This window comes from Echiichthys vipera, assembly GCF_963691815.1.
Source record: "Echiichthys vipera genome assembly, chromosome: 5".
NCBI classification, from domain to species: Eukaryota; Metazoa; Chordata; class Actinopteri; order Perciformes; family Trachinidae; genus Echiichthys; species Echiichthys vipera.
In genome coordinates, this window is record NC_139830.1 from 28879493 (window position 1) to 28893293 (window position 13801).

The window sequence follows — 13801 nt, forward strand, 5'->3', positions numbered from 1 at the left end:
CATATTTACAGTGGTGTTTATCTGTGTTTATCTTTTGGGAAGGGCAAGTGGATAGGTCCATTATTTGAGGTGTGCGTGTGTGAGTGTGTGTGTCTGTGTGTGTGTGTGTGTAGGAATCTTAATTATTTTATATTCTGCATGTCTTATAGAAATAGCTTATTTTTTTTATAGTGGTATCGAATTGGCATTAAGAATCGTGTAATTTCACTGGTGTTGGCACAGACTACTGAATTTTTGGTATTGTGACATCTCTAGATATCAGTTCTTATGCTTCATCATTAAGACATACAGTGTGTTTCCATGCACCGCAGTAACCTGAAAATGGCCTTACCCCAGATAAGGGAATAATCACATTATTGAAGTTCCACCAGTATACATGAGCAGGGGTTGGATGGGAAAATGACCGAGTTTCTTTTCCTCCAGTACAGAAGGTGGTGCTCCTCCAACATACAGCTGGTCTGGATACAGCTATTTTTCCGGTTCACCTTTGTCAAAATCACAAACGGCCAACTTTTGACAGAATCCCGAGAGAAACGGGTCTCCTTGGTAGTGATGTTACTTGCTGTTGCGAAGTCCTCCCTCGGTTTAAAGGAAACACTTGATTGTTGTTTTTTTCAAATTCTTTCAGGGCCGTTGCTTCCTGCTTTATTCTGTTTCCGGGTCAAAAGCCACTGGTCACATTTCATATTCCATTTAAAAATATCAGTTTTCACTTTACATGGAAGTGTTATTTATTTCTTTTTGCTGCTAATGTACACTTCATTTGTTAAATAATATGAAGTACATTTATATCTGTGTTCATTTGTTACCTTTTTTAACAAGGCTAAATGTTTATGTCAAGCCTGATGCCTTTACTCACATGCACAGTTATACGCTTCATTCATTCAACAGTAGGATCGGATCCGTATCAGGTATCGGCCGATACGCCTAGCCCCGGTATCAGATTAGATAGGAAGAAAACTGGATCGATGCATCTCTAATATATAATCTGTAAGATTTTCATCTATTTAATTGTCTTTTAAGTTCCTATATATCAAAGAGTGAGTCAAAACAATGGTGACTGATCATATGACCCACTAATGAAAGCACTTGTTGCCTCTTGGCTGTGTGTCTGTGGAGACATTCTCTCTGTGCAAATGCAAATACACCGCCATGTTAGTGACTTCATGTTTACATCATTTATTCCTGCTGTATTATTATTAATTTCAGTGTCTTTTTTATTGATTTAGTTGGAACAAAATGACCATAGAGGCAATTCCGCAACTGAATCAGCAAAAACAGAGATGGTTGTTTTTAGTCCATTAGCTGTATTTCTGTCTGTGTTAACATCTTACAGTCAGGTGTTTAGAAAATAAGACTGGTTTGGATGTTGAGCTTGCTGAGCTTGCGGCAGCAGAGGAGCATCCTAATGAGTCAGACCGCTTTAAATCCTCATATCTGCTGTTCTTTCACCAGCTGCTGTTGTTGTTGTTGTTGTTGTTGTTGTTCAGAGACAGTGTCACTGCTATTTCTGGTCTCCTGATGTTACAATTACCCCTCTTAATTATCATGTGCCCGCACTACTGTGGAGTGTAAACAAACAGTAAGAAGACACACAATGAGTATGCACAAAATGCACTGTATGCTGTGGTATGTGAGGTAAGAGATATTTCTATTTTTATCATCATCTCTAGGAACATTTCATTCCAAAAATGCTATTTCACCAGTAATCCCAAAAGCTTACATCGAAATGAAGGTCTGTTTTTCTCTAATCTTTAAAACAAAGTTTTTATATCACATAGAGTGATTCAATCTGTAGCCACGTCATTAAAGCATCTACACATGGATTCAAATAATTGGAGTCTGATAGGTCTTGGTCAGGCCTAGGGCTGCGCAATATGAAGATATGTATCGAAAAATGTCTATTGTTTCATATTTTGCTCTATTTATCTCGCAATGTCCTTTCACGCACTTTACAGGCTGAGGGTGTGTGTGAAGCCTGAGTCTGAAAGGAGACTGTGTTTCTCTCTTCATTAAATCACCAGAAAACAACCATCACACACAGACACACCAGTCTACACACACACACACACACACACACACACACACACCAGACGCACGACGCACGACGCACACGCTCGGGCACAATGTGACTCGTGTCTCCGACATGCACATGCTGCAGTGTTTCAGCGGAATTAATAAACAAGTGGCTAATTACAGCTCTGCCGAATATGATTTTTGTGCTTCAAATATTTGGTAATAACCAACAGCGAATGTCTGCTCATAACACGATGTAATCATCAGAACGACTAACGCTCATCCTGCCCAAAATTGCATCCACTGCAGTGCTCATTATAGCGTTTAATCAGACAGTCTGACACAGTGCTGTGGAAGTGGAACTACAGTTCTAAATATAGAGCTATTGTCAAAGAGAGATACAAACAAAACATATTTATGTTACAACAGCAGCACTTTTAATAAGATGCCTGTATATGAAATCACTCAGAAACCACTGAGTGACAGCACAGCACTGACTCACGTGCACCCGCCACTGTCTGGGTCACGCACTGCCCCTCTGGATGAGAGGGTTTATTTCAACATGTTCACAGTTCAATTAAAAATAAAGGGAAAACCTATTTTGCAGTTCGCCTATGCGAATACCGAAAATGAAAATTGAATACCTACCCAACGTAAGAATATTCGGGTCCAGCCCTAAACCTAACATGAGTATCTTTTTTCAAATATATAAATCACAATGTAACAGGAAATACCACAATATCGTGACATGAGATTTTTGTCATATCCCCCAGCCCCAGTCAGGCCAGTTTACTAAAGAATTCATTTCATATCAGAATGCGGCACAATTTCCCCGTAGAGTCAACGCTGGCTGCTAAAGCCAGAAGTATGGAATGTATACTGATGACAAAAATTTGAGAGTCCTGTAAACATATTCTGAGCAGTATGGATAATTAGATCTGAGCATGCTCATCTATCATGCACATGCTCATTTCAGTTTGTTCTCGCAACTTTCTGCAGCTGTTTTGGCATTTCTTGAGTACGGTGAGAGGTGGTGTGGTGGTTAGCACTGACGCCTCACAGCAAGAGGGTTCCAGGCTGAATCCAGGCTGGGGCCCTTCTTTGTAGACTTTGCCTGTTGTGTGAGTTTTCTCCGGGTTCTCCGGCTTCCTCCCACAGTCCAAAGTGTTAATTGATGTTAGGTTCATTGGTGTGAATGTGAATGGATGTCTGTCTCTGTCTGTCTCCATGTGCCCTGTCATCCTGTCCAGGTTATACCCTGCCCTATGCCCGATGTCACAAGTGACTCACAAGCCCAGTGAATTGGAAAATGTATTTTGTCAGTGTTAATCCTGTGTCCCCCTGTTAATTGTTAATTTATCTCGTAATATAAACCAATGTTGTTTACATCAGGTTGTGATAACACCGTACCTCATTAGTTTGGATAAGCTGTTAGCTAAGTTAACGCACCATCTCCCACAAAATTTGCTTTGTGGCTGCTGAGCATTACATTACTGCTAAGCATTACATTACTGCTAAGCATTACATTACTGCTAATCATTACATTACTGCTGAGCATTACATTACTGCTGAGCATTACATTACTGCTGAGCATTACCCTACTGCTAATCATTACATTACTGCTAATCATTACATTACTGCTGAGCATTACATTACTGCTGAGCATTACCCTACCGCTAATCATTACATTACTGCTAATCATTACATTACTGCTGAGCATTACATTACCAAACTTTTTAAGTCGCAGTTAATATTAAGGTTGTATTCTTTACTAATGGAGTTTTATTAATGGAAGGTGTGTAGCTTAGCTTATAAAAAGCCTACTTATACAGTGGCATAGATGGGATACAACATAACATTACAACGTTACAACAAAGTTCAACACCATTGTAACCCTAATTACAACTAATGAGAAGGTCTCAACATGGCTTTTGTAACCCCGCCACTGTCTCTTCAAGTGTCTAGCAACATGTGACAGTTGCTCTGCAGACAAACTCAGGCATTTATGGTTTGAATAAAGCTATACAGTATATTCATCTTCTTACTTTGCGTTCGAAAGTTAGTTTTTTTCAAAATTGTTTTGAGCGTCGCAACTGCTGCAAAATGACTTGTTTCACTGTCAATTTGGTGTAACATTTTGTGTATCAGGCATTTCGTAACTGTACACCGCTCAAATATTCAGTTTAATGGGGACTTTAAAGTCGTCACTAAACATTCTGTCTTTAACTATCTTGCTCCTCCTTGTCAGAAATGTTTAGCGACCATATGACCATTTAAGGCAACATTCGATTTACATATTCTATGCATGTGTGCCGGATCACTTAGCTGAGAATTTCAGTAATTGTGGATGGGCAGATCTGCACTGATTGAAGCCAAATTCTGTTGATCCAACTAATCCCCTTACTGTCGCCTAGTTTATTTGGATTTGTGCCACGCCTATTCTGAAAATGCTGTCGTTCTGAATGCAGCCACATAATCTGTGCCTGTGCACTCTCAAGTAGTACTTTAATATGTGTATTTCTGTTCTCTCAAATTTTCTTTCGTTAATATACTTCCATATTAATGTAGCACGGAGAAAGGTAAGGCTGTGGAGGTCGGGTGAGAGGCCAAGTTTGGGTGTCCAGCGTTATTTAATACATTTCTTAACCACGGTATAGATGCCATAAACTTAAGGAATTTATTTTTTAAATAAATTCGCAGTAAAATATTGTCATTGAATGTAATACAGGGTTTGTTGACTGTAATTAATTAAAATTACTGTATAACCAGCATGGTTGAACATAGAAAGACACTCAAACTTCTCAGTGGCAGCTTTAGTCGATGTAGTTACATAGCAACAGCACAGATACGTAGCTGTGGGTGTGCGATATATGTCTTGCTTACGGTAATGGCTTATTGTTGTTTAAACGATGTGTGAAATTACAATATCGACTGTGTCCCTCATTTTGCAAACACGTGGCTTTTTGAGAGGCCACATTCACTGCATGATCAAGCCTAGTAGGGCAGTCTACTGCCAGTGTTGCCAGATTGGACTGTTTTCAGCCAAAATATTAGGGCGGATTTGTGTGTGTCTGGTGCGTGTGCATTGAGAATGCATGCCATGTTCACGCTTCAGTTCAGTGTTTTGTATTGTACTTACAGGAATGACTAAGTTTTAAGTTAAAACTATAATAGCAGTTTTTCTTGAAAAAGTTGTTTTTGTCAATTTTTTCATTAACATCTAATATACAGTGGGGATCAGAATTAGAGAACAACTCATAAATACTTTTTCATTCTCAAGTACTGTTATTTTTTATTGTACTGAATTGGAAGAACATCAGCTGTGACTATACCACTGCTGTACTAGCATGTTTTTTTTTTTAAATAACTAAGGCCCTTAAACAAAAACATTTATTTTGTGAAAAAAAGCAGTGATCAAAATCGGAGAACACTTTCAGATCCCTCCCAGTTATTGGTGTTAATCTGCACCTGATGACAATTGACTTCATTGTTGGACACGCCCTATTTATCTGCAGCTCTCCTGGTTACTTTGTAAGATGGCAGCTGCTCTAAGGAGACTGAAACCCTGAGACAGCAGTTTGTCCAGATGAAGGCCAAAGGGACGACCCTCTCAGCCATCAGAGAGAGGTTGGGCATTCACAGTCTGTGATTTCAAGAAGATTGAAACTTTACAAGGACACAGATTTATTTAAGTCCCTCAAAAAGGCCGGTCGTCCACGTAAAACACGTGCACAAGAGCACAGGATTATGAGAAGACTCTCAATGGGGAATCAGTTCAACACTGCAGCTGGAGTTGGTCTCCAGTTCAGTGCTGAACAGGGCAAGGATCTGTCTCTGCACACTGTGACTCGTCATTTAAGACAATTTGGACTGAAAGCCCACTCTGCAGTGACCAAACCTCTCATCAGCAGAAAGAATAAAAAGCCTAGACTTGCCTTTGCTGAGGAGCATGCTGTGTGGACAGAAATGAACTGGTCCAGAGTGACTTCAGTGATGAGAGTTTGTATGTTTATGTGAACCTCCTTCAGCAACATGCAATACCTCCACTGCAACTGTCTCCGAATCACCTGCAATTTTCATCCAAGACAATGCCTCCTGTCACACTGTGAAACAGGTGAAGCAGTTCATGAAGCTAAGAATATTGAAACAATGAAAGCCCAGAGTCCAGATCTAAACCCCATAGAGAATCTCTGGAAAATCCTTGGAAACAAAGTAATGTCTAAGAAACCCACTCCAGTTAGTGAACTGTGGAAGAGACTGAGTCAGAATGGACCAAGATCAAACTAGAGCAGTGTGAGAAACTAGTGATGTCCTGTGGGCGCAGATGTGCTGAAGTCATTCAAAGCTGTGGCCTCTACACTTCCTGTTCATTTTTGAATCCTAGAGAAGAAAACATTGTTGAAATCATCTCTTCTGACACAATGGTTACTGTCAATCACTGTTTTTTTTAGGTTTTTGTTGAAGTGCCTTAGTTATTTAGAAAAACATTCTAGTACAGCAGTGGTATAGCCGCAGTGGATATTATATCAAATTTTGATCGCCACTGTACTATTAACAAGAGTGACTTAGTACAATAGTACCTTTGATGCTTTTACAAACACATTTTGAGGGATGCAAAATATCGTCAATTATCGGTATCGGCAAAATCCCCCCAAATTTTGGGAAATTGATTTTTTTCAATACCACACACCTCTAGCTGCAACTAACAATTATTTTTCATTATTGATTGATCCGTCTATCATATTCTTGATTGATTGATTGATTAGTTGTTTGCTTTATAAAATGTCAGAAAATTGTGAAACATGTCAGTCTGTTTCCCAAAATCCAAGATTACGTGTGTCTTGTTTTGTCCAAAACTCCAAGATATTCAGTTTACTGTCATAAAGGAGAAAAAGAAGCTGGAAACAGAGAATTTTGCCTTTTTTTTCTTAAAAAAATGACTCGAACTGATAATTCAGCTATCCAAATAGTTGGCGATTAATTTGAACTGACAACTTGATCTTCACTTGAGCCAATGTAAAATCCAAATGAATTTACCCAGATAAATCTCAGTCAGAGTTGGAGCAGTGTTTACAGCAGCATTAATTTCCTGCTAGTCACACTCCTTCTGACACACACATACACACACACACACGCACGCACGCACGCACGCACGCACGCACGCACGCACGCACGCACACACACACACACGCACACACACACACACACACTTTGATAACGCACCCCATACACCTTTAACCTTAACGCTTGCATGCTTCAAGACGTTTCAAGCTGAGTGTTCTTGGTGCAGAACAACCTTACCCCCCTTCTCATTCAGCCTTAAAGAAGAACTTGAATATAGCATTAATCATTTTTCGTGCCTCTGTTCCACTCCCAGTAAGGCAGTAACAAGCCTTACTTTAGAGCTTTGTAAACATTCAGTTTCCTCATTTCCCTGCACCATCACACCCTCTTCTTACATTGTTGTCTCAGTTCATCAGCACAGTTTTCCATCAGTAAAAGCCAACCTGAAAAGGACCCAAAAGGCGATGTCTGCTGTTACATGAGGACAGTGGCTCAGCTGTGCTCCCTGTCTGTAGCCAGAAATATGCTAGTCGCTTTCAGCACAGGCTAACATGAAAACTGGAGAGTGCTCAGTGCCTGGTGAGCATGCAGCGAGCCTTCATTGCCTGCCAGTCCTGCAGAGATGATGTCATTGTGTGAGCCTGGCTCTGCCGCCGATGCTCTCCTGGCCATGACTGAATAATGGAGAGCTCACAGCTGAGGAGGGTGGAGGGGCGGAGGGGGAGAGTGTAGGCTAAATGCCAAAGCGCATTGTTGCTCCGTTCCGCTCCTTGGTAGTACCAGACACAGTGCCCAACTACTCCACTCTACCAAGAGGATATCAAAGTGCCAGAAGGGTGGGAAGGAAGGAGAGGAATGCAGCAGATAGCAATAAAGTGGTTTCTGTATCTGCTGTAAAGCTAGTGCCTGTGCACTCTCTCAATTCAAATCAAAAGTTTCATTCCCCTGGTCCTGATACAGAAATCTGCCATTTTCTGCCCTGTTTTGAGATCCTTGTTTCCAGATCATTCTGATGGGACAAGAGAACCTGCCGAGAACAGGTTAAATGATCTCACTTGGCTGGCAGATTATCACAATTAACAGTAGGGTTTTCAAAATAATCAATACTAAAAATAAGTATCAGATTAGATACTAACTTGCAAAAGTATCGATACTCATCAGTGCCGTGTCCACCTCCTCCAGTTGACGTGTAATGTCACTCAGCAGCACTGTGGATAGACAGCTACAGCTACATATAATAGGGAGCAAAGTCAGCAGAAACACAGAAGAGAAACAGGACTCTAGCTGCATACATTAGCATGGACCAGATCCTTGTTTACACTGTGGAGAAACCTGAATAACAACAACTGATTCACCAACTGAATCCAAGTTTTAACCTTTATGGACTCATTTAATGTCCACAGAAATACCTGAGCTTTAAAACACAAGAAAACAAACTAGACAGTTTGAAAATATTTGTCACATTTATATACACCTTACAATTGTGTTTTCTTTTTTTTTGGACCACATCAGACAACTTTTTAAAAGTGTCGTTATTCATGCTGTTTGTATTGTTCTAATCTTTATTTTAAAAATTCTGCCTTTTTGCAATTTTGCTCTGTGGTATTAAGTATTTTCCTGGGTATCTGTAATGACTTTGAAATGATAGTAACGTGACAACAGTTGCGATTGCTCTGAGACTGCAAGGGAAGCTCAGCTTCCCCTAAAATGTCACCAAAAAAAAAAAAGTGGTGAAATATGAACAGCTGTGTGTACACTTCATTGACTAAATACACGCTAGAAAGCCTTCATCTTTAGTTCAGAATCAGCTCCTTATCACAGGTAACCACAGGTATATATATATATATATATATATATATATATATATATATATATATATATATATATATATATATATATATATATATATATATAGTATACAATATTGTATACAATATACTATATATATATATATATATATATATATATATATAGTATACAATATTGTATACAATATACTATATATATATATATATATATATATATTGTATACAATATTGTATACAATATACTATATATATATATATATATATATATATATATATATTGTATACAATATACCTTGTATGTATATATAGGGGTGACCATGAATAGTCGACTATTCGACGATTCGCTGCTAAGTTCCTATCTATCACAGAGTGAGTTAAAACAATGATGATTGATCATATGACCCACTAATGAAAGCACTTGTTGCCTTTTTGTCGAGTATTCCAACCCGTGTGTCTGTGGAGGCATTACCTCTCTAAACGCCAATGCGATGCCATGTTGTTGAAGCTGCTGTCAGCGGTTGGTCTGCCTGGTGCAGCACGTGACTGACCGTTATGTTGCATTTCATTGTAATCGGCAATTGGGACATTCCAACTTCTGATTCAGCCTTGTAGTAAGGGGAACATATATGTGTGTGTGTATGGATTAGGGCTTTGACTCAGAACTTCGATATTCGATATAGTATATTTGAACGAATATTAGGCAGCCCTTAATACTCAAACCTGTTATGAATGTGTTTGCTAGTAAACGTTGTTTTCGATTCAGATGCCAAGGCTTTCTCACGCCTGGTGAAGTTTTGAATAGCGAGCTCATTAGCGGGGCTATTATTGTCCATCTGGGCTCCTGTAAGTGACATTAGCATCAGTCAGGAATGGTCAGGAATGGGGGTGTTTACACTCAGCATTGAAAAACTGGTGCTAATTATCTGGGCAACATTCTCCAACAGCAGTCAAGTTGTGCATTTGTTGTAAGGAATCATCATCAAAGTGATGCTCGGAGCTCCATGATCACGTGAAAAATACCAGGCTAACTATGCGTTTTGTTCATTTGTTGTTGCGTTAAATCTTACCCAGATACCATTGTGCTATATTCTGATTGGCTGTTATGTAACCCCGTTCTTACTGTTGATTGGCTGCCGGTTCCACAGTGAGAGCAAAGAGAGTGGCGCTGCTGCACCACAGAGACTTTTTGGGAGCTGTAGCATATTATACATTGTCTTTCCGTGGGAGAAATACAAGGTGTGGCGGGAGTGGGTGACCAAAGACTGAAAAGAGTGACTGCCACGCTCAATGCCTGGACTTTTCATTAAAGTCGTGTCGTAAGGTCTTACTGAAGAAATTTAATGGTCAAAATATTATAAGTAAATATTCAAATATATTCAAATATTAATATTGATTAAAAAAAACATGACAAGGAGGAGGGCTCTGAAAGAACAGGCTCACCTGCAGTTACATCTTACCGCCAAAGAGGCCGCTAGAAACAAGGTATCTCAAATCTAATGACTTTAAGCCTGGTCACAGCAGCATATACAAAAGCAAAATCTTGCAACCAAATCAATTTGTTTTTATACACTTGGTGCAATCAGTGGATCCACTCGCAGGGGCATGGGTATTTCTGCGTGAACTGTTGTGTCGAGTTGAGATTTTTTTGATTTAATTTGTGCTGTTGACCATTAGCAAACCATCTTCAAAGTACTGAGGGAACAAAGTCCAAAACTGAGGACGTTTTTGTAGCTTATTTGCTGTGTTGCACCAAGCTCTCTATTTGAATATAAATGGCTCTAAAGGCACTATTATGAGACAAGAATCAGCCCTACGATGAGTTAACTCCAAGTATGAACCAGGAAGGACCTGGTCAGCCAGCTCAACGCACAATGACATTATGTTCAGACAAAGGGGTTAATCTTCATTAAATCGACTGCAAACACCGCCAGTCTGCTACAGTTTAACCACACAGACCTTTACACACATCAGAGTGCTCTGTTATAATGACACCCTGTTGCCCTTTGCTGGGAATTTCAGCCTGCATGTCGTCTTTCAAGCCTATCGTTGAAACAGAGCAGGTGTGTTTCCACTATGGTCGCCTACCCTGAATGAGGCGGGTCTATCTTTTCAATAACGCCCCTAATTTGCATGTGAGTCGCTCAGGAGGCCATTTGACCAGGTAGAAAGAGGCCCTGTTGGAGAGCAGGGCCTCTTTTGTCCCCTGAGACACACACACACACACACACACACACTCACACACACACACACACACCACACACACACACACACACACACACACACACACACACACACACACACACACACACACACACACACACACACACACACACACACACCGTACTGCAGCGGGGGACAAAAACACTTATACAGCGCCTCAAATCTTTAAGGTGAAGTGTTTTCTTTCATGTTACTTGTACATAAGATGACGTTGTAAATCATACGGGCCACCTTATATCAAACTACAACTATTCTGTATTTCTCTGGAGGAAGAACGCAGCTATATCACTGATCAGCTGAACACCAGTGATCTGAACCCATACAGGGTGATACGTCTCCTAAATCCCTCTGGGGCCTTCTTTTTCGTCATGGAAACATGGCGAGTGAACGGCCATCTGAGAGGGCGCGGCCTGAAACTTTCCTGGAGGCTATTGGAAACACGCCTAATGTTAACATCGGTCATGTCAGTGCTTAAACAGGTTTTATAATTAAGAAAAATAAGAAAAACGTTCAACTTTGATTCTGCATTATGTGCATCAGTCTACATACCATGTAGTCTGTGTGTGGGCACGTGTACCGGACTGTAACCCCTGTGACGGTTACAGCCCTTGTGTTGAATAAATGTTGATACCACCCATAATTTGGAACACCATCAATTAAATTCAATTAAATGGTCTAAAGTATGTTTAGTACCAAGAACTCCTTTTCCAATCTATCAAAATCAAATACAATTTTTTTAGTCATATTTCTGACACATTTGATAAAAATTTAAGTAACTTTGTGATTTTGCTGAGTAGTTTTTGTGTTGTATTTATTTGAGCAGGATGTGCCAGTGCAGATATAAATCTCACTCCCCTTAAACTGTACCACAGAGAGAGAGTGGGGAACCATTAAGATGGCGAGAGACTCACTGTTCCAGTCTGACGGCTCTCAAGGTCTGAAAAGAGGAAAGTCCTTCCCCTCTGCACTGTCTGACTCGTTTGCTGGCTTTACTGAATCTTGTCTGCTCCGTCACGTATGAAGGGTTTGCACGAGATAGCTTTGGGTGAGGCGGAATGCATCGTGCGTGTAAGTGTGAGAGACTCCGCCTCCTCCCTCTAACCTCCCCCTCCAACTCCCCAAGTGACCACAAAGCTGTCGCAGAGATTGACGGATGGGAGCAGATGAGTAACACCTCTACGCCACTTACAGAGCCACCTCTGGACTAGCCGCCATGTTGCAGTGCAGTGTGTGAGGAAAAGCAGAAGGAAACAAACAGCTCTGAAAATATGAAGCCATACCATGGCCGATGCTGAACCCTTGTTAACCTTAAGCTGTGATGTAGCAGCTTCATCAGTGTGCTAAATTAATATGCATAGACGGGAGGTGTCTCTTCAGCTTACAAGAGTAATGCAACGTTGACACAGGTTGACAAAGACATTTTTCTTTGGAGTATATTTGTCAATGCATGGTTAATTGGTACATTATTTTGTAAAACTTAATGTTTCCTGATGTATTTTTTCATCTGTTAATAGTATAATCCGTGAGATTTTCAGTATTTTAAAAGACCCTTTTTTCGTGCTATTCATAGTTGTCAATTTTTTATTTTAATGTTGGCATATTTGAATATATTTATGTTTAGTAATAAGAGTAAAGTGCTCGTGGTTGAGTACGCCATTCACACATGGGATTCAGATTACCTACACATGAACAGGGCATTCACAGCAAACAATAAATACATGTACTTAAGGGTTGCTGTTTGTAATTTGAGCTCATTAGTAGAAGCTTCCCCTTCCAGTGTACCGACAGCTCAGCTGCAGTCCAGTATGACCAAATGCAACATTTCCTACTGCTTCTGCTTCACATTTAAATAGGTTTACTTGCAAACCCACAGGATGGCTTTTATTGTCATGCAGGCAAGGGAAAAACAACACTGACTGCTCTTCAAATTATTGACTTTCCCGTTAAAACAACATGAGGTAATGAATTCAGTTTGTGTGGATGCACTGTAAACCGATACCAGAACAGGTTTATCCATGGTTTCACTTTTGACTGTTAGCTGCTCAAGCTGTCTTTGCTTTCATTTCTGCAGTGTGCCTTTGAACAGAACTGTGGGAATTGGATTGCCACAAGGACTGACTGATATGAGATCAATTAGATAATGAAATGTTAATACTTGATTTATACTAAAATATTGTTATTTTTTATTGTTCAGAATTTGATAGAATATCCGCTGTGGCTAAACCACTTCTGTACTAGTATGTTTTAAAATATATATATATATATATTATTAGTTATGACTGTATAAAACTGTTATCATGATCGTGATTATTTAATACTTTTTATTATGATTAGCAGAGAACATGCTATACATTAGCATACCGTATATATCGTTATTGAGATATGACATGACCTATTTGAGATAGAAGATTTTGGCCAAATCATATACATTGGAAAAAAAGGAACGAGCCAACGAAGTCATGAGCGGTGAGCCGGAGAGGGCAGAGTGTTCAGTGTTGGATCTCCTGTTCCAGAGACAGACCACTACAGATACACATAATGATGTACTTACACTGTGCGCTCGAAATTGTAAGTGGACCACAAAAATGTTGTAAAGCGGAGGTCCCTTGGTTAGAATCCCAGGTGAAGGGCTGCTGCTGTCTAATGTGCGACTGTCTCGGCATCCATGACATGAAAGTCCCTGTTGTACCTGC

The 13801-nt window shown here is 39.9% G+C and overlaps 1 protein-coding gene across 1 annotated transcript in view; it reads left to right on the forward strand.

The window, feature by feature from the left end:
- Nucleotides 1–13801, forward strand: part of sorl1 (sortilin-related receptor, L(DLR class) A repeats containing) — a 104409-nt gene that overhangs the window by 4261 nt on the left and 86347 nt on the right. The window lies entirely within an intron of this gene.